Raw genomic sequence first — 26,237 nt, 5'->3', positions numbered from 1 at the left:
CTGTGTGTACAGCAAAGAACAGAAAAGCAGAGGTCAAAAGTCTACGTAGATTAAAAATGGGACTAAGGTAATTTGTGGAGGGTAGGTCCATTTGTGATTGTTAAACACGATAACTTTGTTGTGTGATCTCCCCGTCCAAAACTGTTAATTGCTGGAGAGGAGAATATCCCTGGGGAAGAATTGCTCTACATACACACCCTGTTTCTTATATTCTTTACCTTGCTATAGAAAACAATACACTGGGCTAAAGGGAGCTGTCAGCTGACGCAGCAGGATTGTTTTTACACTCTTATGTGTTCCAGGTTCTTGGAAATTTCTGATTTCTGACATGAATAGCATTATTAATCCTTCTTGTATTGTATTCATAGCCACACAACCCTTCTTAAACTCCCTAGCTCCTGTCTCAGCGTGCCTTCAGTTGAATTCTGAGGAAAGGTTGGCCTCTAGACACTACCAAATCCACACATAAAATTCTCATTTCCCTGAAGCCGTGGCAAACCTTCAGTGGGACTGGAGATTGTTCAAATTCAGCAGGAAAAAAAAAAGTTTATTAATCTTCTTAGCTGTCTTCTAGCTCTCTCCAAAATGCTTTGGCAACAGGCAGTTTTGTGGTATAAAACTGAAATATGGCTATGAAGTGATGTGCTTAAGATACAATGGAAAGAATTGTGAATGAAAATTAGGATTGTGTACACATAGAAAATGAAGCTTCTGGCCAAATAATATATCACTTTCAGAGGGCTTCTAAATCGTATAATATTGTATTAAAGATAATCTTTACAGCCACAGGCAGGTTTGTGATCAGCAGAAAAGATGTGCTTGCCTCTCCCTTTTCTTTTCTTGAGCTGTTACAGTTCCTAGTCTAATATATTAAGCTGAATTTAGCTAAAGACTCTTATGTGAGCAAAAGAGGCTGTATTGTGGGATATCTGAATAAGACTATATGTACCATTCAGTCCTGGCTGTTGTGGGACTGGTGAACTCTGGTGCAAAAAATGGAGTAAGCAAATGGGAATTATAACTGCTTCATCTCCCACAGCTCCATGCACCCCTGATCATAAGCAAAAGACCTTGTGATAGAAAATCATTTGGGAGTGGGATAGATTCATCCCATAGGATAGATAGAGTCTGTTGGCTGTGTCACTTTGTCTGATCTAGATATCCACAGTATTCAGGCCTATCGGGATGGCCTTAAACATGCTAATTTTTCTTAATTATTCTTGTTCATTTTCTGGTAGTGATTAGAAGCCCTAGATGAGATTGGGACTCAGCTGTGTTATGTGTAGTTTTAATATACACACATTGTTCTCAGGCTGTTCTGAGTTCAGCAAGGAATATTGAAAGGAAAATGAAAATTAAAGGTAAGGGGGGATTTCTGATAGACATTGTCATTGCTCCGCTGAAAGCAGTGGACGTTGTCAGGTTTGGGATTAACCAAAGCTGTGTTTTCCTGAAGACTGAAAGCATTCTTCTCACTTTTCGAAATAACTTTAGATGTGTTTTTTTATCTGTAATATTTCCGAGTTGATATAAAGCTTCACATCAGAGCTTGAAATTAGATAAGTGATCCTGGCCTGATTCTTCAACTCTGAGTGGGAGAATTGAGTTGCACTTTATCCAGAGCTGTTTTCTAAGTTTACTCTAAACAGATGGTTAAAAACAAGTGACCTCCTGAAGGCCTGAGGATTCAAATAACTCAGAAGTGTCCTACAAGCTCACGTGACTGACAGGATATCTATTACTCATTGTTCTTCAACTCTAAGACAGCAGTGCCTTTGTGTGCACGTGTCTCTGGTGCTCTTTTTTTTTTCCCCCTGTAACTCGAAGGCATTAACAGCACCGGTGACTTTGCTCCATGCATGTCACTGCTTGCCAAGAACAGCAGGCAAACGAATACTAATATTCCTTCTTTGAAATTCTATCCTTGAAGTGGAATTAATGAAAATCTTTACCATGAAAGAGAAGAATCCAGTTTTGCGGAGAAGCAAAGGAAGATTTTAGGTGTAGATTGGTTTACCCCATTTTCAATTGCTATTTGCACCACCACTATTGTAAAAACTAGAAAACCCAAGGGAAAAGGAGAAGATGACCTTAAGTAGGCAAAAAACGTGTATCTTCTGGCAACTGATTAGAAGCAAAGCTAGGCAGGACAGCAAAATACAAAGACAGACATCATAAAAATACCTCTCCAGTCTCTGATGCTGAAAGAGCCCTTGGTACCAATTTCTGCAGCAAGAACTAGGAGCTTTAAAACAGGACTTTGCAAAGCCACTCTCATGAAAGACAAAATCCATTCACCACCAAGCTGCTATGCTAATTCTTCAAGGGTAGGAGGTAATCATATAAGCAGGTTCTAAAGTGCAGAGGAGATGAATTGTAAAATGATTTGCTTCTTGTTATTAAGCAGTGTTCTCCAGATTTTGGTGGTGTTATCATCAGGCAAGTATTCTCTTGTAAAAGTGATACCTCCCAAGCTACTTCTCATTAGTAATGTAATAGTCATGTTGAAGTCATGGTGGTCTAAGGATAGAATAGAAGCTGGGCATCCATAGAGAGATGATATCTTTTATTAGTTACTTGTATGCACATTCTGCCTTCCCTGAGAGACCTTAGAAGAATTCAGTAGACAACTTTATAAGATAGGCTGATGAATGGAAGGAGTTCTTTCCCAGCCTTAAACTTCTTACTGAGCACAGTGCAAGAATGGTAGCAGGGTAATGTAAAGAAGCTTCCACTATTGTCTTCTGCACTGCATTTGCTATGTGAATAAACAAAGGACTTGCTCTTGCTATAGTGACTGCTTTGTAAATGCTGATGGATGAATAAGGGTGTAAAGATAAAAGTCTGACATTTTGCCAGTACTGAATTCGTATATGGATCAAAAGTGAAGTGTAATTACCACCCAGATCAAATTCTTTCAAGAGCCAGAGCTGTCTAGACCAACAGCAGATATTTATTTTTAGGGTTGATCTTCGTGGGTTTTATTAGCAATGCTGCTTTCCCTGGGGTAAAAGCAGGGCAGAGAAGAACACTAAATCCTCTTGAGCTTCCATTGTTAAAAGAAGCTGTGTAAAGCTTATAGGAGAAGCCCTAATTCTGAGAGCAAGCTTTATTTTTGAGATGAAATGGCTTGAGGTTTTGAAGAATTCAGGGAAAATAAAGTTTGAAATTCAGGTAAAGGATATAGATTTTCCCTTTTATTGAGACAATTCTGAGCAGCTAATTTTACCTGTAGTCGTGATGTGTAGATAATGAGATTTGCATGTTAACTTATTCCTAGGTTTGCTTCTGTTAACTTCAGCAACAGAGAAGGCAGCTGTTGGGCCCATTCCACTAATAGTAGCTCTTCATCAAATTGGTTAGCCATTGCTAGATGCTGATAGGCTTTACCTCTGCACTTGGGTTTGCACTTACAAAACACCTGCAGACAAGACTTTCAGATGGAAGAAGCGTTGGCCTCTTCATTCTGTTCAGCTGGATTGTGGGGAATGAGCAATCAGAAGGTGCGTCATGAAGTTTTCCAAGCAGGTTACTCAAATTGGAAAGCAGCAGACAAATTTGAGTGTTTTGTTAAACAACTCTTCTAAAGAACCTGGAGTGGGATCCTAACAGCATGATTTCACCACCTGGCTGTGGGTGGGTGTTAGCATTTCTCTTTGTCAGCAGGAGGGAAATAAGGCTGCCTGAAGTCTTTCAAAATGTACGAGGGGTCTCGTACAGAACAATCTATATAAAATTAGGTTTTTATTTCTGCAGTATTTTGTATGTGTTCTGCCCAGCAAAGCTTGGTAACTGCCTATTCAAAACGTGCTAACATCCCAGCCCTGGAAATTACTTGCACTTAACGATGCTGAATCACTGACCCCCCAGCAGTTGCTCTGAAGAACCTTCCAGTTAAGGCAGAAGTAAACACGTTTATTTCTAATACCCTCTTCAAAGTGGGTGTATGAGGGAGGATGAAAATAAAAAAGAACGAGCAGCATGGGATTCCTGTTTGGTATCTGAGCAGCTTATAAGTGGAAGAAGCAAGTTCATTTTTAGTTACAGGTGGGTGGCAGCTTTTTCCCCTCCGTACCAGCTCCTTAGCGCTGCAGCTCGGGCATTGCAAGAGTGCAGTCACTTCCCTGCTATCCAGACTCGCCTCCACTAGATGACAGTGTTGTACAAAGACTGAGAAAGCTTGTGCCCAGTCCTGCAGCCCCGTGAGCTTTGCTGGTGATACTTGGAGCAGGAACAGGTCTCCTGTATTAGAGACGTGCGTTGACTGGTGGGTTTGCTGTATAATTGTACAGGTGGGTACTGAGAATGAGAAGGCACTCTCAGATGTGCTGAGAACGTGTCAACTGGCTGATGTGGGCAAACAAACTGGATTCAGGATTCCCACGTGTCAGTGGAAATGTCTATACTGGGAGGAAGAGTTTCAGTTTTGCTGTGATGCCTTTAGTAACAGCTCAGAGTGCACAGCTGCATAACAGCAGAGTTCTCTGTGTTCCTCTCCATGCATTTACATTCCCATATGTATACACACACACTTGTTGCTTACATTTGGCTCACATACTAGAATGAGCTGTCCGTAGATTTCAAAACGCAGGCATTTTCCTCCAGAGAGAAGGCCTTAGGTATTAAGCAGATGTGGCTTCCCAGGCATTAGTGAAGAGCACTGCCCATGTTCTCAAGATGGGGAATGGGATTCAGTGGCCAAAATTAGGATACTGGAGTTTCTGGCTGCTGATCCAGTGGAGATAAAAATAGAATAGAATTTATTTGGCTTTTTTTCCCCCAGTTACATCAATACCCTTCTGACATGCTGCTTCTATCATTTCTGAACTGATAGAGGGGTTTGTATGTAATGGCAAACAATATAACACAAGTGGATCAAGAGCTTCTATCCTCTGTCTCAGAACTTATAAATATACATATAACTTTTTGAAAGCTGATGAATTTATACTCGATAAAAGGAAATACTTTCAGCCCCATTAAACAAAGATATTTATTATACTGCATGGAAAATGTTGCAGGGGATTTTTCTTATTGCCAGGTTCTTTTCAAGACATTTGGGATAACTTACTGTATAAAAGAAAATTTTGCAGCTACATTCAATTCTGTTTACATTTTTAAGGGTAAGGACTTTGTAAAAGCAGTCTTTCAGGAGCATGCAAGTTTGGAATGGTGTGATTCTGTCTCAACCACATTTACTTGCCACCTCGTGAATATTCTGTTGTGTGTGTATCTGACAGTTCAAGAGCAGACAGCTTGGGTGACAATGCAGATAGAAATATTTTGGCTGTGTTATGTGAAGTGGCACCTGGTCCATTGATCATCTGTGGCTTCACAGGGTGCAGCTGAGGCAAAGAGGCAAATCTCAGGATGATGCTACTATGTTCTATGACTGCAGGTGCAGCTGTATGATTTGTCTGCTTTGAAAATGAGATGTTCCACATGCATTCTGAGATTTCTCACCTCTGTAAGTCTCTGCTTTTCCCATGTTCCCTGTGGGCAGTTGGATAGTAGTGGTTGCCATATTTTGATTGATACTAAGTAAAGGATACACTTTTCACATAATATTCCCGTGCCTCTGTGGTGCAGCTGTTCCCGTTGCTTTTTGTTGGGTTTCCTCCTGTCCACCATTTTGATGTGGTTGGAGGTGTGTAGGAAGTGTGATGAGCTTGAAATGCTTCAGACACTTCATGTTCCAATGGGGCTGCATCCATTTCTGCTCCATCCTGTTTGATTAAAGATGCCTCATCCTCCTGATGCATCTCTTCTGTCTTATTCCTTGAGTTTAGTTTCACAGGGAAAAATACATGTTCTGCTCTGTATTACCCAATTTGCTTAGGAAAACCTATACCTACCACATTTATTTTAATGCCCTCTATATTTACCAACAATAAGTAGGATTTAATGGCAGGATTCATGTTCCAATGTTTTTAAAGGTCAAGATAATGAAGAGGTCCATAGAAGCACTCCCATCTTAAGGAGAACAAATCACAATAGAAGAAGGAAAGGAAGACTAACATTTGATTAGCACTGAAATTCAAAAACATCTGAATCCAGATGAAATGCTATGGTCATCTTCTCTAAAAAGGAATGAATCCAGACACCCTTGGACTTTGTGTTGAGCCAGTTCTGGAAGCCAGCACTCTCTAATCTGTATTGACCTATGACCCCTTTCATGTGTAACTCAATTTGGCATTCTAACAAAGTGGCTAAGCCAAATACTCAAAACTTGAGGAAAGTGAAGATGGAAATTGTTGCTACAAGTTCATATAGCCTTTGTGTGCATGCAGTATGGTGTTGTCTTCATTCACAGGCTTGTGTGCCGTTAAACAACTGCTTTGTTTTTAAAGTGCAGGATGGATGCAGCTCACTTAATGAGCAGCTATTTAATATTTTATATTCATTGTTCAGTGTGTGCCCCAGGGCTTATTTATTGCACGCTATTCAAGGCCTTTTCTCAATACAGAATTATTAATTTTCTTGTGAGCTTTCCCTCAGCAGTCATCATTATTGTATCTGGGTGCATCACAGTCATGAAATAACCTATCTTCACAATGCCTTGATGAAGTGAGGGGATACTGCAACCCCACTTGGACAGATGGCAAACAGATACAAAGATGAAGCAAAAAAACAAAGATTTTTGAGTGTCTGGGGCTTGTTTTTTGTTTCTTGAGTGGGTGGTTGTTTTTTTTTTTCTGAGTTCATGGCACTGCAAAATATTTTCTATATTCAGAGCGTAGTTCCAGCAGTGTCAGTTCTAGTTGTGAATGCTCAGCACTTTTGCAGATCAGACTCCTATTGAGCATCTAAGAGGATGACTGACAAACTGCAAAAATGTGGATTAACTGATTTGCTTAGCAACCCTGTGGTGGAGAGAGTGGGGTAGAGTCCAATTCTGCAGTAGCAGCTCTCATCCGTCCTTAACAGAAACCTGGACTAATAAGTCCATGAAGAGATTCTCTTCCCCTCTTCACAGATGTTCCCCAAGCCCCACTCTCCTGATCAACCCTGGAAATGAATCTTCTCTCGCCTTTGCCTTTGCTTTCATAGGGTCTAGCTTTGCCTTCTGCAGGTTTGCTTCCCAGGTAGAAGGGTTTCTTCAAAGGGTGATTCAAAGCAGTAGCTTAGTTTGGTCACCCCGACCAGCAATCCAATGGCACAAGAGCTTTCTTCATTCAATGTAGAGAGACCTCAAGGAGAATATACTCACTAGGCAGATTTGGTGCAGATGATCTACCTGCGTGTCCACTGCTGCTATGTGTTCCTAAGCCCCTCTCAGTGCGTTTCTGGCATTTCAGCCTCAACAGCTGTTGTCTTCTCCTTTCTCTCTTCATTCCCAGATCTTACTCCAAAACAACCCTACACTCAACTTTTGGCCATCCTCAAGTCTTTGCCTTTCCAAACCCTGTTTCATGCAGTTTCTTTCCCTTCCTCCCAGTCCTGTACCTTTCACTTTCTGCTTCAAGACAGTTTTACCATCAGTACTACTGGCTTGGCAGCAAGGTGGTCATTAAAAACACCGAGGAGTTATGGACCTTCCCTTTCCTTTAAAAACTGGGACATATCTCAAACAGATTGGAAGGAGAGTAGACAGGGGAAAACCAAACAGGCAAGCAAACAAAATAAAAAAATCCCAGCTCCACCAACACTGTCCTGAATGCTGTGCGCTCAGCTTAGAGGGAGAAGAGAGCAGAGGCACCCAACCTTACCATGTAGGAGCTGCTGGGGAATGGAGTTCTTTACTGAAAATGAATTTATTATATTCTTGCGAACTTTTACCTGTTATTGCAGATGTTTTCCCCTACTAAAAAGTACTGATTAAAATCTTTGAAACAATTTCTGAGTTTTGCAGGTACATATTTAACAAAAACTCTCTTCTCATCAGGATCTTTGGTGAATTGTAGAGATTTCTGGATTTTTGTTTTAAACATAGTGAAAGCAATGGATTTTTCTCCAGTTTTATTCTTGGAATAGGCAGAGTGTTTTGGCTAAAATCTCTCTTTAAGTAAATAAATCAGGCTAAGAGAGGCACTCAGCATGGAAAATTTCAGCCTGGCTAGCTAAAGGTTGGCAAAGTTTTCAGCAATTGAAAATAGGATTTTATAATGAATAGGAAATGTCAAGCAACTTTTGTAATAATTGATGCTACCAGCCCTTGCTTATAATAAGTGCAATTATCAAATGTTTCAGTAAAATCATCTCTGCCCCAGAAAGAAGCTCCATTTTAGTGCCAAATCCTTCAGGCTTAATACCTTTGTTACTAAATGGAGCCTGCATTGCCAACTCCTAAGTACTTAGAAAGGAATGTTCTACTTAATTCCCATTCATAGCTGTAATTCACGACTAGTCTGAACTCTCAGTGCACCTGTAAAGGCACTGTTTGTGTGCATTGTATTGCTGGCAACAGTGGCTGTAGTAAAATATATGGAAGAGATGCCACAATTAAAGCGTTTTCCTAAGATAATAGCAATGTTAGTCAATTAGAGCAATGCAATCTAGATCAAAATCAGAAGACAGGTAGGAAGATGAGGTAACTGGCACTGCTGTTACCTGCACAGTGTTTTCTGGTGAAACAGAAAGTGTCACTCGCCAGTCTTAAGTAACACTAATCTGATGGTGAGAATATTAGCAGTGAAAATGAGCACAGTGTGTCTCTGGGTAGAGGTTATTGAAAGCTGAGTCTGTCTTAATTTTGAGGGTGTGTGTATGTGTAGGTGATGATGAGTTCTGAGATTGATTTTTAGATAGAATTCAGAGACTCAAAGAAACCAAATCAGTCAGGAACTGTATTCAGTTGAAATGCAGCTGTCTTGTATGTGGGTATGACAGGGTGGGACCTTCTCACTCAGCTAATTTCTGGACAGAAATTATGGACTCAGTAAAAACGAAAACTATTTTTTTTTGCCTTTTGCTGTATTCTTTCTTTAAAAGCCAAAGCAGTGCATAGAGAATTAGGCAGAATTCCTCCTTTATGATTCTGCTTATTAAAGGCAGGGCAGTGAGGCAGTGGCACAGCCCAGAGCTGTGGGCGCCCATCCCTGGAGGTGCTCAAGGCCATGGATGGGGCCCTGGGCAGCCTGAGCTGGTGGGGGCAGCCAGCCCATGGCAGGGGGTGGGAGCTCTGTGGTCTTTAAGGTCCCCTCCAACCCGAGCTATTTTATGATTCTAAGTTATGATTGGTTTCACTGTGATAACAGTAGGATTTATTTTCAAGATGTAGGAAGTGGATGACTGTCTTTGAAAGGCTGGTTTGGCCTGCAGAATCTTTGCAGGAACTGAGAACAAAAGGATCCAGTCAGAGTCCAAATGTTGCACAGTCAATTTGCAGAGTGAATTAAGAAGTTATTTATCCAGCATTTCTTTTTTGATTTTGCTTTTAGGAAAAAGAAATGAAAACCAGTAAGGAACAGCTTACAAGAGAAACTGCCTGCAATACTTCGTTCATAGGTGTGATGCAGACCACGTATCTTGACACTTCATCAGATCTTTAACTTAATTTCATTTCTGCAACTTGTGGCAACGTGCCGGGGTGTTTATTTCCCATGAGCTTTCAGTGCTGAATCTAGTGTATATATATATATATATGTAGGAAAAGTCATCTGATGAGAGTAAAGAAAGTCAAAACAGAAACACAGCGCAGTAGAAAAAAATGGTGAATTAGGAAATTTGCTGTCTGTTGTCCTCGCTGTTTGCCAGCAGTTGGCAAAAATATTTCACATAAATGTTCCTTTAAACTGCTTTAAACCCTGGGAACGGTGGTTTTGTTGTCTCTACCTGCCAATTTCATGTGATCTTAACAAAATATTGACTTCAAACACAATCTTTGTCCCTGCGTTGTACTTCCCTGACATTTGGTCCGTGACTCCTGCATTCTAAGTATGTTGTCTCAGAGCTCTGGATCTGAACTCTTTTCATCACATGATAACAGTGATAATTATTTAGTTCTAGGAAAATGCTAGTTAAAAAACTCAGTGTATTTTTCCAGTACTTCATCAGATAAACAGGAATCAAGAATGTCCCTTTGTAAAAGTATTTAAAAGAAGCCACTTCAGATATGTTGTCATTTTCCTGTTCAAAAGAAGCTTTCTTTTACCCTACACGGGTCATAACTGGAATTATTACTTTTCACTCACTGATCTTCAACCACTTCTTAAAAGAAGGTAAGATGCAGGGGCTCCTGGCCTTTGTTTAATATCCTTTCCATTTGACTATGCTGGCTGACACTCTGCTTGTCAGTAAAAAGTCCAAATGCCACATTTTGTGCTATGGGAGATTACATCTCCTTTTCATTGGCACAAATCAGTCAGGGTCAATTCTCTTCTCAAAGAGTACAATGGTAACACACCCAGTGAGGGGCAGTCAGTGCTGGCAATCATTTGCTTCACCAAATGGCTGTTCAAATTGCTCTCTAATGTCTCCAAATATATCCCTCAGTTTCATCATGCTGTTTCATCTGTTGCCTCACTACACTCCTGCAAGGACAGTACCAGATCTCTTAAGATACTTGTAATCCCATTGCAACATTGTGCAAACTGCTGGTTTTAACTCTTTCAGTAGGAAAAATGGTATATTTACTGGATGTGTTCTGTAGCCATATCAATCTGTTGTTCGTAAGAGATCTCTGCCTTCCTATTTTATCTTCTTCTCTGGACTGTGTTCTGAAGCATCCTAGTGTTCTTAAGTATATTAAGTGTATTAAGTATGCATTACTTGTCCTCTGTTTGATTGGCATTAGATATAATACTGCAGCTGTCAGTGAGCTGCTCGTGGGTAGGGCCTCATTTGCAAACCAATTTAGTATTAGAAAAATCACTAATATTTAAATCAAATCATTCATCCATGAGCAAGAGAAGGGCTTGGAAATCTACAAATCTCTTCCCTCATTCATTTCTGTATTTTTCAAGGAGTAATACTGTATTAAAGAATATCGGAGAAATTATTTGTAAACCCTTAACAATGCAAGAGACAAAGCACTTAATGTTCTCCCTCTGTGGCTGATTGAGTCAGCCCATGGGAGGTAGGTGTTACAGATGCTACATAAGTATATTCAGGAGCAATCCGAGGCTTTCGTTCTCTTATTATAAAAGACATATTTTCTTCCTTTAAGCTAATTCTTGAGAGCAACCCATATGACTCTTCTAAAGTTCAGTTTTCTCAGTAACTACGGGGAACCCTGAAACTGTGATTTACTCCCCATGTACTGCTTGTCACTCTGATGCTTTCTAATATCATCTCAGAGCCATTACCTGCAGTGTTTGGAGCTGGATACCAACACTGTCCTGTATTATGTCATGTTCTGTCCTTGCTTGTTGTTACCCTAAACTGTACCCAGTGCCAAATGTCACCTAGAAACATGTTGCTAGGAAGGGTTTGAGCACAATATTTAGCTTTGGTAACTATGATTCTTTTTTAAGTCTGCTTTGGATTGATGTAGGGCATTCATAGTATTTCAAGGCCACATCTTTTTAGGGAAAAAGCGAAGATAGCGGTATGGCTGAGCTGTAACCATTTGTAATTTGTGACATAAGTAAGTAAAACTGAGCTGTTTTCCAGGAAGTGCAAGTTTGAGAACGGAATCCTGTAGCTAATGAGGGAATCCTGTGCATCGTTTGCAGCTCCCACTTGTATACTCAGCCATCTGCATTTGAGCTGTATCTCCACAGAAATAAAAATCCTGATGACTTTCTGAGACTTATGGCTTCGAGTCGCCTTCTATAAACAAAAGAAAAACTTAGCCAGTCTAGAATGGTCTGAGCCGGATGAAATAAAACAAAGACATCATCAACAGAACAGTGCTTTAAGAAATTATTTTGAATAGACTAGTGTGTTATCCTAGATTTATGGTGATTGTGCCCCTTGAAGCAATCGCCAAGTTTATAGGCAGTTTGTGTGTGGTTTTTGAATGCTTGGCACAAAGTGACACTGAGAGGTTTTTTTTCACGTTCTGCTTCTCCTGTTAATTCTAATTCCCTGGGGCTCCTCATAGAGTAATTTCAGATATTGTTAGCTAATGTGTTCATCTGCATAATTTCATCTTTAAGATTTTCTCCCTCTTAAGTATGTGATCTGTGTGAATGTTTGGGGAGGCCATTATCTGAACTGTGATCTTACTGAAGAGGACTAAGAATTTGTGTGTACGTCTTGAAGAGCTCCAGTGCTGTGATATTTAGGAACTGCTAAGGCACACTTTGTGCCAAGAGGCAAAGTGAATGATTGCAGGAAGAAGAGGCAAATCAAAGGGTCCAACTGTTGCTTATGATGCTTGGGTCAGGGTGAAACAAAAAGTTACCTAAAGAACATTTATTGCATTTGGAAGCAAGAGAGCTTCCACCATCAGAGCTATTACACTAATTACCTTGGTTTTAAAGATAAAACCTGCCTTAACTTGTTAAAGTCCAAGTGTAAATTGTGCTTTCACTGTGATCACAGAATTGTAGGGATTGGAAGGGACCTCTAGAGATCACAGAATCCATCCCCTCTGCTAAAGCAGAGGCCCCAGATATCTTTGTAGCCTTCTCTCCTGTAGTTCCCTGAACTAGGGAGCTCAGATGAGGCCCCAGCAGAGCAGAGCAGAGGGGGAGGATCGCTTCCCTCACCCTGCTGGCCATACTCATTTTATACCCCAGAATACCATTGGCCTTCTTAGCCACAAGGAGCCATTATTTATACAAATAAATAAAATAAAAAAGATGCTCCCTAATAGAAAGACTGAGCCAGAAATGTTTTTTTGTTTTTTTTTTTAAAGTCATAGCATTTAACTTGGGTGACCCAGGGACAAGACTCAGGCATAGCAAGGGCTTGGGTTTGTGTTTCTCTCATTCCTGGTGAGTGCACAAGTGCTGAGATGGTGGAATGCTCTGGAGATCAGTATTTTCCTTCTCCTCCCGGCCTTGACTGCTGCAGCTTGTTTTTGAACACCTACAAAGAGAAGGCTTTGCTTTACTCCTGTTTGTGCAGTGCCAGGTACAGTGGGACCCTGACCCTGATCAGGACCTCTGGCTGAAAATGCAGCACATCACTCGCAAAGCATGTTAATGCCCTCTGGAACTGAGAGTTTGCCAGCAAACAGCCACCTGCTATCACTTGAAGAACTTACCCTATGGTTTCAGTGTAGGAGAGAAATCCAAATATCCTCTAGCAGACATTAGCCTTAAGAGCATGGTAACACACTGGAATATGTGCAGGATGATACAGCCAAGGGACTTTGTATGCCTAGACAGAAATCTGTTGATTCTAGGGAAGAAGAACAAATTTCATCATACTTGAATCTCTTCTGTGGTTCAGATAACAGAATACTGAGAGGGAGAAGGAACAAATTCAAAGTAAAGGAACCAAGAGCTCCTCATTTTTTACCTACAGCATTTGTTTTGGCAGGCTGGAATTGATTGAACTGTAGGATAGGTTGTTAATTTTGGCTTTCCTTTTGAAAGGCGAGTGATGGAAGAGGCAAATGAGAAGGCCATCAGCAACTTCATTAAATTTACATTCCAGTAAAGAAATGGACAACAATACTGGAAGAAAGGGAGAAAGTACCAGCTTTACGTTGTATATTGCACAGGGGAGATTTCAGTGAAGCTGAAAGATTAACAGTGTAGGAAGGAGGGCAAATCCTGCCTTGATAAAAATGAGATGATTTGGGGTGAGCGGCCTGATGTTCCTTGTGCTGCTGGTGAAATTGCAGCTCTTCTGTTAGCGGCGTCCCGTGTAATTACGAATGTTGATTGTAAGGTTCAATATTTTGACCATTTGCACAGACATCATAAATGGCACAAACATCTCAGCAGCAGTTATCCACAGAAGTGTAAATTGCCTGCAACATTAATTTAACACCAACAACTGAAATGTCTCCTTTGCAATCTCATTAGAATGGGAAATGGATTGTAGTTGTAAGTTTGGAGGGAGCTGAAGCAGCACTGTTTAATGTGAAATTTTAGTGGGGAGCAGCTTGGCGCCGGTCTACAAGTTACTGATTATGGCATTTAAAATGTGAAATTCCATGCAAAGTTATTCCAAAGAAAGTTGGTTTGTGGAAACCATCAGCACTATAATATGTTGGGATATAACAGAACAATGGTTTCAGTGCAAGTCTGCAAGGAGAAGCAACAATGTCTCTTTATGTGGAAAAATTGTTTCCAAGTGTAAGAGCACAGAGACCTGTAACAATACTGTATGGGCGGGAGATTCTGTGAGAAATGAATTTTAGAACCACTGTGTTAAGCTGAATAAGGTCATTAGATTATGATGAGAAAATCATTTGAAGGAAAGAAAGCTCAAACAATGGAAATAGAACAGATCATCAGCATCAGCAAGCTTTCATTTGAGGCAGCAAACAATCCCAACCTTTCCTGTCCTTAAGCAGCACAGGCACAGGCAGGGCTCCCAAAGGAACTGGTGGATTTTAAGCACTTGGTGATCTCACTGGGTCTCTGGGATGGCTGTGGAGCAGGCAGAAGACTGGGCATTCTCCTTTACCTCCCCGTTCCTGCCTGCCCCCCAGTCTCTGTCTCTGGCGTGGGGATTGCACAGAACAGTTCAGAAATTCTCAGCTTCTGCTCTTCTTCTCAGCTACCAATCTGTTTTGTTCTGCAAACTCAACTACACGAAACAGCCCAAACAGGTGCCATGGAAACAAATAATGTCAGGGACGTTGGTTTTTGTTACCCTCACTTTGTCTGTGCACAGTTGTAGCAGGCCCAGTGGGGCAGGTTTGATCCAGGTTTGTTTCAACAGCCCATGCTGCATCACACAAGTCTGTCACTCACTGTGTCTAAACATAATCACAGTTTAGAGAAATGTGAGCTCAAGTCATCCTGGCTGTCTACAACCTTGGGATTTCAACAGCTTATAAGATAGCTGAAGTTTGCATTCAGATCTAAATTTCTCAGTTCCAGCCAACTGCCTCAGCATGAAAGTGAACCAAAATAAGACTTATTTTAAAAGGAGAAGGACAATTTCCAGGCAAGTGATTCACCTTGTGTCCTATAAGTGCAAATTCTTGGAAGACAGCATCAAGTGATGTTTTTAACAGGTGAAGTTATGATGAGACAACTTACGTTCTTGTGCATTTCCTATGTATGTTGTATACAGAAATAGCTTTTAAGTACCAACGTCATCAGCACGCAAGAAATACCATAAATAGGTGGGAGAACAGGTGTGAGAGAATGGACTGACTTGGTCGTATTTTGAGAATATATTCTATAAAGCCACATTTTATAAAACTTTTAGGCAGGACCTTCCGTAATATAAAAAGCTGTTTGAAAATCTGGTGGTGCTTGTTATATTAGCATAAAGGTTACTAATATGACAATAAAGCAAAGTGTTACTGACTTGCTAGTCAATGTGCAACCTTTTCTAAAGTGACAGCTCTGCACTGTCCTGCTGTGCTCAGCAAATCATGGTTGGCTTCTCTGATCGAAGCTTGCTTAGCAATCTCTTCTACGGCAATCCATTTGTTCACCAGCTCTTTCACCTTCCATTCCAGTGAGAACAGCTAAATGGCTTCTCATTTGTCCTGAACTGCTGTATAAAATTATCCTTATTCTGAGTAAGTGATGTCTCTCTTCCAAGAATTCACAGCAAAAGTAATCATTGTGCAGATTGTTGAGAAAGAGCTATTTGTCTGAAAGGGAGAAATCAACATCTCTGAGACAAGCCCCTCGCTTCAGATCCCTGTCACAACTGCTGTCTCACTGTGTGCTGCACAGTATAAAGGCAGGTCCAAATTTGGAATGAAATTCAGCTATAAAAAATCAACTTGCATATATCTTTGGTTCTCAGTAAATGTTGCTGTGAAATGTAGGGAAGGCACTGTGTGCTGGTTTGTTGGTTTTTTGCTCTGCAGAAGCAGTAAATCACATTCAGAAGCATGCAGTCATGTCAAATGACTCAGTTCTTTCTCTCGATAAGAGCTGAGGCTTCAGTTCCTGTCTTACAGGAGAGCTGATTGATTTACAATATAACAGCTTCTCTTTCAGGCTTCCCACTAGTTGTGTGCAAATAGATGTGGAATGGGAACTGATGAAACCTGAAGATAGGGGATACTGTGATCTTAATTGCTTCTGAGAATGGATCTTTTCAGATTTTCTAGATTGTAAAGGAGGAAAAGCCAATTTATAAAATCTTCTAACAATTCTCTGGAATTTTTTTATCGTTGTTTGAATTAATCATCTGCCTATCATTAATCTTGATCCTTTGGAGAAAATGAAGAGTCTGTGTCCCATTATCTTCCAGCAGAGCTCTCTGGGCTTTCAAACTTTCTCTTGAAAGGGCAGAGGAAATCTTATCTGTTGCATTTCATCACAGCCATGCTGGCAAAGGATCTTGGGGAGGTTCACAGCATGGTTGGAAGCAACTTAAAAGCAGAGCCCCTTATTATTATAGATGCTTTGGTTTTAGATGTATCCTCCCAAGATCTTGGAGCAGCAGCAGCTTATTCTTGCTTTGATCAGCCTTGAGTTGATTCTTGCATCTTGAGTATGGGAAAGCAGCAGCAAATCTGCTTTCCCTGGGGATGTATTTAGAGGATTCTGCATGTGAGAACCCTGGGAGATTTTCCTCCCATGTACTCAGAGGCACTGGGCCTCATTTACACAAAGGGTCATTCTACTCAGAGAAACTGCACAGACTGAACAAAATGATTTCCCCAAATCCCTATTGTAGGATCTCTGTACATGGATGTACTTAGACCCACTTGGTTTAACTGAGTAACAAATCCACTGCAGTTTAGTAGAGTCTTGCCAAAGGAAAAAATGCTTCATAAAAAATAGTCTATGTATTTTTGTACAACAGTTGGGACTGTAATTCAGATTCTGTTTGACCTACCTTCACCCCAGATCTCTGTAATTAAAGGACTCAGTCTGAATTTACATCCAAAGAGTAGGAACAGAATTTAGTTCCTTCAGAATCCCTCACTCTCTGTTGCTTGATTCCTCTGTTTCTGCAATGCATTAATATTAATCTCTTATCTTTAATTGTTTGTTGCTCTTTATTTGAATACCTACTTAGCCCATCATTCTGTAACACAGTATATTGGGAAACATTTTATGCAACGTTCTGCTACTACTGAGAAAAGTGAGTGAAACATCAATTATACCTGTTAGTCAATTAAGAGGGAATAGAAATAAATTGACTTAGGCTGTAGCAGGGTAATTTAAACTAAACATTAGATAAACCTTTACATAGAGTATTTTACCTGTGGATCAAGATGCCTAGGGAAGTTGTGGAATTGACATAATAAAGAGATCAGAACTGATTGGATACCAGGATCTTAGGGGATACTGGGAGAAAGAAATCAGTTGTGCTGCACGTGATGTAGTGCTTTTTGACTAGATGCCAAGCTACTATTTCATTTCAGTCCAAATGACTCTATATCCACTCCTCTGTAGAATAAAATATTATTTGTGGAGTCATTGTGCAGAAAGGAAATCAGGTGAACGGCTGAAATTAGCAGATTCTCTCAGTACTGGAAACTTTTCCCTTTCCTCCAAAATACACACATGAGAGGAATGAGAGATCTACTCTTTGATGTTAATTCAAATCTATACAGTCTAGAGCACACATACAAATCAGTAATCCTTTGTGATTCTCAAGCACAGGTTTCTTCTCATTTCCCAGCGGTAGAACAAAGAGTCCTGATGCATGTCAGAGACCCATCAGAACGGACTCTACAGATCTGACTTCTGCTGTTCACTCAGTACCACACGCAGACCATCACACTGAGAGCACATGCAACCATTTCTTTCCTTAAAAAAGCCAGCATTATTTTATTATTCCAGAGACTTACATAACTGCGTGGTGAAAATGAGAGCACAGATCTGGGCTGCAAAACATTCCAGCAATTCTCATTGCAAAAGAACTATAAACTTCAGCATCCATCAAACAATTCTCTCTCCAAATGAATAGTGAACATATAAACCCACCATCTCAGCTTGAGTTCCTTTGCAAAAGAAAGCCCTCTGGACTTATTAAAAATAATAATAAAGTAATCCAGACTCCCAGCAGACAGCATTTGAACATCATGTCAAGTTCCTATGAAGTAGCAGCAACACCCCCTTTTACTAATTTCCCTTAATCCCTAGTGGCATCCTACTGCCACAAATTAATGTTACATTCCTTTCTGTAAACCTAGCAAGAACTGCAGTCTCAGTGCCCCCTGTGCACAGCTCTTTGAGGTTGGATGCTTTGGGTTGTCTGGTTGTTCCTCAGCCCTCCCACTGCGATGCCCAGTATTTCCCTGCTCCATCATTTTCCCAGCACCCCACAGCTTGTTACAAATGGCTATTCTTCTGCAGGGTGTCTCGGAGAATGACTTTGTCAGGACAATGTAGGGTCATTGACAGCATCAGGAGCGTGTTGAGTGATCTCATAGAGAGGGAGCACTGTTCCACTGAAGGGAGCAGTCTTCTGCCTTTCAGTTTAATTGGATCTTCTCTCTGACGGGTTCGCAAAGCCCAGCCCAAGAACCGTGCTGTGCAGATGTGGTCATCTGTATTCTGTTTCTCTTTGTAATTCCCTTTAATCTCAGTTTTACTTTCCCTCTGTTCATAATTCTCTCCTTATTTCACTGTTGTCCTCTTCTTTGCATGCACCTTATCAGCCTCTTCTGATTCCTTACAGGGATGCCCCTTCCTGTAGGAGGAGGAGTTCAAGGCCAAGCTGGATGGAGCCTTGAGCAGCTTGATCCAGTGGAATGTTTTCCTTTTGCAAACAGTACTCAACAGAGTACACTATTTCAGTGATAGACACCAGTGGCAGTGTTGAGAATCAGTATGAGAGCAGCATGCTTTCAGGATAGGTTTGGAAGTGTCCATTTTTTATCAGCTTGGGAAATTAGGTGTATTGACTAGAGCTAGAGACTGGCAGCATTCTTGTTGGGTTCTGCTCTATTTTCTCCACCAGTGTCTTCTGCAGAAATGTTTCATTTTGCTATAGCTCATTTTTTCCACACTTGTCTTCATAAAAATAAAGAGAAATAAATCTCCCCCACGCCTTTTGAAGTGTTGTCATGACATTGGATGAAAGACACAGTACAAGCATAAAGTGTTATGATCATTACTGTTCATTCAGGGAGCACACTCGAGGGAAGTTTGTTTAAACCAGTGTTGCTTTGCCTGGTTAAATAGTCAGCTGTGAATGAAGCCATCAGAGATGGATCTTTGGCCTGGTGCCACGGTCACCGGGGTCAGAGCAAGGGCAAGCAGGGCTCCTCTTTCTCCATGTGAAGGTACAGCATGGCAGTGAGTACTCATCAGAGTTGAGCATTTCATTCACAGGCAGGTGGCAAAAGTATGCAAGAAACCTAGCTTCCAGGACAACGTGGTGTCAGAACCCTCAGGGACAGGACAAATATTTAAATTTGAAAGTAAGGAAAACAACAGAAAATGTTACAGACACTAGCATTTAGAATTGGTGGTGGCACAGTTATAACTGAAACTGGAGGCATAGAATAAGTTTACTCGTGTTTTCATACAGAGCACAACTTGCAAGTGAAGCAGGGGGAGGCAGTGCCCAAACAAGATTCCCCTTTCTTTATATTCGCAGCAGGTATATTCACTTACCGCTCTGTTTGTTTGTTTGTTTGTTTTCTGAGATCTTCTGAAATATCTAGGAGGGCATCAGGTGGGTTACAGTCCTAAGAGCATTGCTCCGTGAGTGCTTTCTGCATTGCACATCCACCAGTAATCCATGGAAGGACAGTTCTGAATATGCCCATAGCCTGGGCAAGGGAAGGCATGGATGGCACCATGACAGTGCCAACAGCTGTGAGTACTCTGTGAAATCATTCATGCCTTCCTCCCAGCAGTTAGAACTTGCTGTGGGAACTGCTAGCAGTAGATAGCAGATAGTAGATATAGCCTGGTCCTGTGTGAGTGCTAAGTGAAGGCAATGTACCTTCACTATCCCTCCAACCACTGCTTATAGGCTCACTGTGCTCCTACCACACAAAGCTCTGCTTTGTCAGCTGTAGTTATTGCTTCAGCCTTCTGCTCCAGGCCTCTGGAGACGTAAATACAGTTACTCTATGAGTGCATTAGCAGTGTCTATATGTCTCCTCCTTCCACCTCCTCTAGCCTTCTTGACATAGGCAGGACTCACTTTGATCCTATAGCTCCAAAGCTGATTTAGCATGTGAAGCAGCTCCTGTTAGATTTCTTTCTTGGACAGATTCCCTAGACTGACTTAGGTGCCCAGAATGTGTGTCATAGCTTCAGCAGATCCCATGCAGGCAGTGATTTAATCTGACAGCTATACTTACTCATGGTGACATCCTGAGCAGCCTGTAGCCACACAGAATGTACAAGCAGTTTGGGGAGGAGGACATGGGATGGATGGGTGCCACCACAGGCAACTGCAGAATTCTCTGTCTCCAGCATGTTCCCTTCCTTTGCCTGCACTTCTCAGAAGGGAGATGGGCTGCCTGTCCATTTGGCTGTACCAGTCCAGCTGCTCCAGTAGGCAGACAGATACAAACTCAGTAGGCTCCCTCATGCAGAGTAAATTGTGTGTTTGGAGAGAAGGGAGGGGAGGAAACAAGTGCAAAACAGTCAGCATGATGGAGCTGTTGCCTGGCTGCTCTTTTGGGGATCACAAGTGTCCAGTTCAGCATGAACAACTAGGACATTATTCTTTGCCCTAAGACACCCACTGCAAGTTCCCACTGGGAGCCTGGCCTTGTATCCTGTTTTCACATGCAGACAGCTTCACTGCAGAGTGAAGGGCTGCAGGGTAGGGAAATGGGGTTGTGGTAGGCCACGACAACTGATCAGGGAGACCTCAAGTATCTTGAGGTAAAAATGGGGCTTCCAATGTAGGTGTGTGTGGCATGAACATGCCTGTCTTCCTTTGGGCCCATGATGCAGGCCTGCAAGTGTGTACATAGCACATATTCCCCTTGGCATCAACAAGAGAGAAGATGTTCTCTATGGTTCTTCAGGGCCTTGATCTGAACACATGATGTTAGAGTTGTCAGGCATCTATTTTAAATTCATAGAAATGGCACTGCTTTGCTAAGAACAATTAGAAGTTTGATAGAATACTTCTGCTTCAATAAAAGACTGATTTGGCATGAAAGTAGGTCAAGCTTCCTTTGCTATCTTTTCTTTTTTGGGAATTGGAAAGAAAACGTATTTTTGATATTAGAAATACAAAATTGTATCTTGCTCTGGCATTGGTTGGTTGCTCTTAATATTTATTGAACAAGCAATCTAATTTCACTTTTCAGAATTCATTGCAAAACTGCCACTTTAAACTTTGCTGGAAAGTGAGCAATTAAAAATCATGTGTTTTATTCCAGTTGAATTACGATTACTGGTACTTAGGAAAGATGCCATCTCAGATATTAATACAATAATGCCTTATATGTTTAAATAGATAACCGAGAACTTTCCAAAAAAGATTTGTCTTCCGTAGAAAAAAATAAAAGCAGACTAAGAGCTAAGATCCTACTGAAGAGGACAGAAGGATTTTTCCTATTTGCGTGTTAACAAGCCAAGTACAAATGGCTGGGGCCAAAGCTACATCATGACTGGTTGATAGGTGATAATTTCAAACTGCCTTTTCCGCAGTAAGATTTTTCCATGTGAGAAGATTACACGTGGCTTTATGGAGGACAGTGAAGGTACATTAGGGAATACGTGTAGTGTCTACGTTAGGCTGCCGTAAACATACAACACAGACTTGTAAGGATAAACATTGGCTCTTCAGGAGTCATTGGAGAAGGAGCTGGTTAAGCTGTCCTGAATTGACATGGTCTGATGTACTGAAGAGATGTACCCCAAACAGTCTAAATGATCAAATGGAAGTGTTTTCTAGGTGCTGCTTGGTTCTTCATGTTATATTTTGGTTATGTCAGTTTACACATGTTAGCAAACCCCATCTTACGCTGCAGCTTTGTCACGTGTTGCTATATATGCTGCTGCTCAAATGCTGTGACATCCTTAGTGTCCATGTGAGCATTCCTGCTTGTCTGAGTGTGGAACCTGTGCCTGCAGACTTGGCTGAAGATCTAGAGTAAAGGACATGTTGCCCTTTCAGCTCCACTCCTAATTGCCACTTTGGAATAGGGAGGCATGTGTGAAGCCAACAGCTGTCCAGGCAGTAAAATATATAGCAGTGGTTCAAGCCTGCTCTTGGTGAGAGCCATCACCAGAGCCCATTCCAGCAGGGCCTGCCCAGAGCTCCATATCTGTCCTTCAGACCCCACAGGTTCAGAGGTGAAAGCAGAAAACAATAAAGCAGATCCATGGATACAGCTCTGTGCGTCACAGCCCGCTGCCCAGCCACTGTGCTCACAGCTGCCCTCACGCCAGCTGGTCCAGGGGTTAAGGCAGAGCCGCTGCGGGAAGCGCACACATTTTGTGCCTTTGAGAGGTTTGGCTTATCCAGGCTGGGACTTGTGGAGCCGTGTGGGCTGACAAAGAGCTCTTGTCCCTTCCCCCATCCGCACTGCCAGAAAATGAATTTGTGAGACACAAGCTCCTGCCTCCAATCTGCTGCCATGCGGGAGCCCAGCGCTCGCGGGCACCCGGACACATGCACACACACACGTGCACACACACGGGTCCTCTGAGGCACAGCTCCTCCAGCAACGTGCAAGCTCACGTGGAGCGGGGTGAGCAGCAGGGCCTGCAAGCCTTGCTACCACAGCGGGTCACCCAGCGGACTGGCCCTGCACGTCACACAGCAGCTTGGCTTTGCATAGGGAGCTCCGACCAGTGAGGTGCTGCTTGTGGCCCTGGGCTGGGTATCACAGCGTTACCCCGCGAGCATTTGGGCCCTTCAGAGGCATCAGCAGTGGGGTTAAAGGAGAGCCAGGTTATGCAAGTAGCCCTGGTAGCCCCAAGCGTGTTTGCTGACAATGTCTGTCAGCATAAGGACTGCTGGAGCTCAGTGCATTGCTGTCTGCACCTTTACTGGTATGGATGCTGCTCGGAGGGCAACAGCATGTTTCTTTGGTTTCATTGGGACGAAATGGCACCTGGCTTTCCTCATCCCACCTTCGTAGCACATGCTGACTGGTCAGGTGCCTTGGGATCACGGAGGATCTATAAGCTCTGACAGGGCCTGCTTGATCGGGCTGTGTGCACTGCTTGTTCTCTCTGCTTGCGTTGGCAAGATGATGGATCCACACACTTCCAGCTCCTGGACACAATATGCTGTTTTCCCCTAAATTGAGTTAGTGTGGCCTCAGCCAAATCCTGAATCTTTTCTCCGGAGTTGTTATAAAAGACATTATCTTTCATCTGGATTACTATTGACTACAGGACTAAGGCTGCTATTTTACTTTGGCTCCGAGACAACTACTCCCCATCAGAGCTCTATCAAAGCAATTCAGGAGGGGCTGTGGCTCAAAGCTTACATCCTAGGATATGATTTAAGTCTATGCAAAATCATCTGCTACAGAAAGAGTTAATAGAGAGAGGTGTGGAGGGGGAGGGTTTGAGGAAAGTCACAGTATCAGGTTTTCCTCTAAGGGGCTCTCAAATAATCCCCAGCCCTGCCAGAAGCCGAACACCTCCTCAGTGAAGTCCAGGGTGTCTGTCTTTTTGACTCAGCTGCCAGAGTCATGTTGCAGAATTTGATCCTTCTGCCGGTGTCCCTTCTCCCCTCCACTGACCAGCCTCTGCCCACTGCTTTTCTGAAGCCTGTAAGATTTCAAGACCATGAAAGTGCAAAGCGATTTCATCTGGCCTTGTGGGCAGTGCAGCAGGTTCTCTCTTCACAAACGATACAGTTTCAGCCTTAGTGCTGTCCTCTGCTGTAATGCTAGATGGGTTGAACAGATGGGGAGGTTCTATGGCAGGGCTCAGGGCTGACAGCTGCTTTGCAATTATAAATCTGGAATGCGATTTGAGGGGTCTAAGATACTTAGTGCTGGATCCTTAGTGCAGGAACATATATCAAGTAGGTCAGTCTGCACCAGAGGAGAGCAGGGAGTGTTGTGTGACAGGCTCCAACCCTCCTTTACAGAGTTCATGTTTTGGTGTCAATTCTGAACATTGAGATTTTAATGGTTTTAATGTTGGTCTTTTGGCTATTTATTCATGTCTTTTTTTCCTAGGTGTAACATAGTAATACCAAATGCTTCTTGAATGCGACTGTGAATTTCTCACTGATTTTACAACTTAACTCCAGTTGGTCCCACTTGATCTTGGAGCTTAGGTGAACTACATGTAGCTTCTTTCTGAGGAAAGGCAGCATTTATATCCTAGTTTCTTATTTGGGAAAACAGAGATTTATGGAGATCAATGGGTTTGTATAAACCTTGGCCTCACTGGAAATTCACATGGAATTAACCAAAGAAACCAAACCATCTTCCTCCTCCTCCCTGTAGGCACATAGACTGACTCAGGGCCCCCCTTAGGTTATATGAACCTGATTTTGCACTACAGAGGAGACTTGAGAAAGGAAACTAATAGTATGTCTGCCTGGCACCTCAGTTAGCTCCATCTGTGCTAAGCCACAGCGTGGACGTAGCCTGTCAGGTGTCAGTGAGCTGAGGGATCTTTTCATGGTTCCTCACTGTGTGGCACAGATGCTGGGCACAGGCATCCTGTGGGTGGGTGCAGTTTGCATTCAGGGACCATAGGAATAGGACAGGCTGGTTTGTGACCGTGGGAAAAAAAAAGAAATGCAAGTTCTCAAAGCCAAAAAGCTGTGAGCAGATCATGAACTCTAGCACGTTGAAGCTGTGCTAGAGAACATGATAGTCAAACATATTTTTCTGTTTTCATGCAGCAGCTAATTTACTGCTGCTTCCTCTATATGGCTCTTTAATTTTGGCACAATCATGTAATTGTGACTTGGTTTGTCTATGGATGGTTTTGCTTTGTCTGTCCTGTTACCTCAGAGAGGCTACCGGGGACTTACATATGACAGCATGATATAGGCTCTCTTGTCTTTCTCAGATAAAGCTCATTTATGCAAACCCAACTGTATCTATATTCGGCTGACATGGATTTTTCAAGCTTCCATCCCTGTGAGCTCAGAGTGTTACTGTCACTGATCTCTGCCACTGGGAACAGTGTTACATAGTCTGAAAAATGGCTGTGGGCAGTAATTGAATAAATAAAATAAAGAAAAAACATGACACAGTAAATGCAACCTACATGGAATTGCACTGGTGGAAGTCATTGGTTGAAGGCCTTCTGACAAAGAGGTCACAGCTCTGTCTTCTGATGCTTTCTAACTTTGCAAAGCTCCTTTTGTAATGAGTCCAATGGTGTGGCATGACTACATTATTTTCCAGCTTCCATAAGACAGACATGAGGGATGGGAGACGATGCCCAATAAGGTATCCTGGTGTAGCCTCATGGTCAGAGATGACTGGGAGGCCAAAATTAGAAGACTCTGGTTTGGATATTAGTTTCACGATCTCTCCCTTGTACTGTGATATACTTCTATTTCCAAAAAGTAGTGATAAATCAGAGATCCGGAGGATTTTCATTGCCATACTTAGACACAGAAGACCTGTGATATTCTACAACCACTGCCTCCAGCACAGGGCAGGATTAGCACTGCAAAAAAAACTCTGTATGAAGCAGAAGCTCTTTTGGGAAATGTTTGTGAGTCTTCCTTGTCTGAGATCTCTGAGAAAATGGGCTTTGGATTGCCTGGAACTGCACATAACTTGATGTTTCGATCAGACCTAGAAATAAGCTTGCTTTACTGGAGGAATGTTCTTGCCCAAGCGGTGATTTACGAAGTACTGTTCTGATATTAGTAAGACCACCTAATTTCTGGACTTTAAATAAAAAACAACAAACTCAAATTTTGAGAATTTTTGCCTTTGCATGTAAATATTTTACCCCTCAAATTATGGTAAGCATACAGAGCAGCTAGAGTTCTCAAGTGGAGAGTCTCCATTCTCCAAGTAAAATTCTTCAAGGGGAGTGTGTAGGAGACTAATGTGATCTAACTTAAGGGGAGAATTTGGCATGTTGCCCTTATCCTACATGAATATATATTGCTGTCTCACAGTAATGGCATCCCTAGTATTACCAGTCTGAAGCATTTAAATACTTTGTATTGGGTCTTTCCATATGCTGGAAAGGCATAAAAAGCATTTTTTTTTTTTTTTTTTCTTTTTCCTTTTTTTTTTAAAGCATGTTTTGTTATTAGTTTTATAACAACTCAATTATAAGTTGTTTTTTCAAGTTTTTTTCCTAATCTTTTGAAAAGGGAAGAGGAAAGGGGAAGGGGAAGGGAGGAGAGGAGAGGAGAGGAGAGGAGAGGAGAGGAGA

At 41.9% G+C, this 26,237-nt stretch overlaps 1 long non-coding RNA gene across 1 annotated transcript in view; it reads left to right on the top strand.

Annotated features, from left to right (window-relative positions):
- The first annotated feature begins 9,865 nt into the window (after nucleotides 1-9,865).
- LOC122162896 overlaps nucleotides 9,866-26,237 on the top strand; it is a 99,858-nt gene continuing 83,486 nt past the window's right edge. Inside the window, exon 1 of the long non-coding RNA XR_006169729.1 lies at nucleotides 9,866-10,157. This is a non-coding gene — a long non-coding RNA (uncharacterized LOC122162896). The remainder of the gene's footprint in view (nucleotides 10,158-26,237) is intronic.

This window comes from Centrocercus urophasianus, unplaced genomic scaffold (assembly GCF_019232065.1).
Source record: "Centrocercus urophasianus isolate 14NV4802_14NV808 unplaced genomic scaffold, USGS_Curo_1.0 seq_22, whole genome shotgun sequence".
Lineage (NCBI taxonomy): Eukaryota > Metazoa > Chordata > Aves > Galliformes > Phasianidae > Centrocercus > Centrocercus urophasianus.
The sequence above is the reverse complement of the archived record's forward strand: the minus strand, read 5'-3'. Positions and strand labels throughout refer to the sequence as shown.